The sequence below is a fragment of the Pteropus vampyrus genome, unplaced genomic scaffold (assembly GCF_000151845.1).
Source record: "Pteropus vampyrus isolate Shadow unplaced genomic scaffold, Pvam_2.0 Scaffold37, whole genome shotgun sequence".
Lineage (NCBI taxonomy): Eukaryota > Metazoa > Chordata > Mammalia > Chiroptera > Pteropodidae > Pteropus > Pteropus vampyrus.
In genome coordinates, this window is record NW_011888818.1 from 6,099,267 (window position 1) to 6,102,482 (window position 3,216).

A 3,216-nucleotide genomic window follows, 5' to 3' on the forward strand; every position below is an offset into this window, starting at 1 on the left:
GAGTCATTGTTATGATTTTCTATACTATCTAATCCATTATTTATTATTAGCACTTGCAAATAAAAATTTGAAATATAAAATTTGAATCTACAAATGTATAAGATAAAATTACACTTAAACTTTTTTATGTTTAAGAACAACATTTCCCAGTGTCAGGTGATTGTTTTTAGATGGGGTGGATGCCCAAATCTCAAGTCTCATTGAGACTGTAAATCAATTTTGTTTTGTTTCTGGTTCAGTCTTAGTTTTTTGGAGTAAACTGCCTCCAGATACCATTTGCTCTGATTCTTCAGATGTGTTTCCTTCTTTCAAACTGCTGAATCATTTCTTATATCTGGTGATTTTTTTTAAAATTTGTATTTGCCCAAATTTCCTGAGAAAGTACTGTTTAGGGTACGAGTTACAGTGGTTTGCATCAGAGATCATGGGGATGCTTATTCAAATCTTAAGTCCATGGAAAAGAGAAAGGGAGAGGTCTGCGACTTGGTTTGCAGCAGTGCAGTTGGCTGTGAGGATTGGGACAAGGCCACAAAAGAGAACCTCGTGTTGTACAGAAGGATTCCTTCCAGTTTATAGTGAAGTCTGCAGTTATCTCAGAGCCCCGCAGGTTGTACCCACGCTTTAGTTATCACACCTCTCAAGGACAGGAGGGCTCTGTCAATCACTTCCCACTGCATTTCCTGAACACTTATGAAAGACCACGCCTTTCGTCCCATTAGTGGCCCCATGGAGACCTGGTCCTGGTGCTCTAAGTTAAGTACATTTGTGCCAGGTTGGAGCTCTCCTCCACTGTGAAAACTAGGAAAGTGATTATGACCAAAGGCAGCCCCGTGGCAGGGAGCTTCACTGCTAAGCTCCTTTCTCGTTCTCACAGATATCAGTGTTAAAATACTCCTCTGTTAGAAGACCTTCAAAGCTTGGAAGTTATGTACCCCATCCACTCACCACCTGGATCAACTTCCCCTTCACATGCACAGTGTTGAGCACATTGGTCCACCAGTCAGTACAGACCACTAGCACCATGTTTTCACAATATACGAGGCAGTATGATGCTGTGAGTAAGTACTCAGTCTCTAGAGCCAGACTTCTTGGGTTCGAATACTATCTCTACAAGTGGCGGTAGGACCGGTGGACTTAGTTACCTTCTCTGTGCCGAGGTTTCTTCACCTGTAACAGGGGGATGATAATAGCCTGTCGGCATGGATAATGGTAGCACCTCCCTTTCAGGGTACCATGACACGAAGCATTGCAGACGATGCCTACACACAGCAATGCTCAGGTAGTGTTAACTCATGCAATAAGTGTCAACACTTCTGGTTCAAGGAAGGCATCCTTCCCTGTTCATTCTCTTTTTTATATTTCTTTGCATATTTTTGTGGAAATTTTAAAAAGAGAATAAATTAATGTGTAGGCTTAAATTTCCATCATGTTCTTGAAATTCTAAAGTAATCTTTCTGAAACAAAAACTAATCATTTCATTCTTTGATTTAAACTGTTGAATGGTTGCTTATATCAAAGAAGGTAAAATTCAAACTCATTGGCGGGATCAAGAAGGGCACCTGGGATTCAGCCCATCTTCTGGCATTTTCTTTAACTTGGTCCTCTCACACCCCAAGCTCCGGCTTATCATCGTGATCTGCACTGCAGAGCCTCTACTCATTTGGAGCCTTCCACCTGGAAGCCCTCCTCCCTCCCCAATCTCACCACCCCTGTGTACCTTATTTGCACTATTACAATTCTGAAGGCTTGCTTCCCATATCACCTCCCCTAAGAAAGCCCAGAATTGCACGAGCAAATCCTTCCTTGCAATCCATGCTGCGCCCGGTGCAGATTTCTCTAAAACGTGCCTGTGACACTTCATTCTCAGTGCCATGATTGTTGGACTTAACTATGAAGCTTATTAAAAAATACAAATAATGGCTCTGGAAGACTCCAATTCATTAAGTTAAGGGTGGGGCCCAGAAATCCATGAATTTATAAAACAATTGAGGGGACTCTGAGGACTAGCTAGGTTTGGGTTAATAATACATCTCTCTGGTTACCATAGGTCCTCTCTGGTTAGGCCCCCCTTTGCTGTTAACCTACCCTCCCACTGGTTGCCAGTTAACCTGCCCTCTGCTCTGGTTAACTCGCTGGTTATTTTGCCCTCCCCTCTTGTTAGCATGCCCTCCTCTTTCTAATAGAACATGAATTCCTTTCAAGCTGCCACCACATCTTATCTGTCTTATGTCCCCAGCACCTAACACAGTTCCAGGCACTCAAAAATGTGTTGCATGAATGAATGAATAACTAATCGCTTCTTCCCTAAATGCTTCAGCCTCCAGTCCCTTAGGTGTTTCCATCCTTCATTGTTTGTTGTCTTTGCCCACCCTATTTGACTTTCAGGGACTTAATTGAGGGGCTTATAAGTGAGGCAGGAACCATTGTTTCTAGTGTGGCTACGCACACCAGACTTGTTTGCCAAACTTGCTGTGACCCTTCCGTCTTCTTGAGAAAGGAAGCCCAGCAGATTAATAGGGCCTATTGTGTAACAGCCTTCTCCTGAGACTTAACTGGTTGGCAACTTCTAGCTTGGCACGAGAATCGGCATGAGAAATGAAAACCTGAACACCCAGAAAGCTTGAGCCAGAACCTTAAATGGACTTCATGGTGTGCTAGATAGGATGTGGGAGCGAGGCTGGGGACTCTAGGACTGAGCCCATCTCCCCTCCACTAGCCTCACTGAGTTACTTTAGGCAAGTTATTAACCATTCTGAATGTCAGAGTCCTCATCCATAAAAGAAGGATGGATTGGTTTACGACAGGGTTTTTATGAGAATAAAATGAAATAATAAATGCAAAAGCACCAAGTGCAGTGCAAAAAAGTTTCCTCTCTCCTCTCTGCCACATCTTGGGCTGTGGCCTGGGAAAGTGCAGGAGAACAGTGGAGAGCTGCCAGAGGCCCGGACTTGGAACTTCGTGGTATGTTGAGGCAGACAGTGGGGTATGCAGCTGCAGTAAACCAGAGAGTCCATTCTAGCAAGCACATCACAGTTCCAGAAGGCATGAAAAATAGACCGCTGAGATAGACCAAGCAAGCCACCATCTTAGGATAGCCAAGAAATCCTGATGGGGTTGCTATAATAAAAGATGGTGTGACACATTTCCAGCACATATCAGTGCTCTTTGGGGAAAGGCTCATCCCTCATTCATCTGTGTAGTTCTAGTGCCTAATAG

The 3,216-nt window shown here is 43.6% G+C and overlaps 1 protein-coding gene across 2 annotated transcripts in view; it reads left to right on the forward strand.

The window, feature by feature from the left end:
* Positions 1–3,216, forward strand: part of TACR1 (tachykinin receptor 1) — a 250,379-nt gene that overhangs the window by 140,771 nt on the left and 106,392 nt on the right. The gene's annotated exons all lie outside the window — the stretch shown is intronic.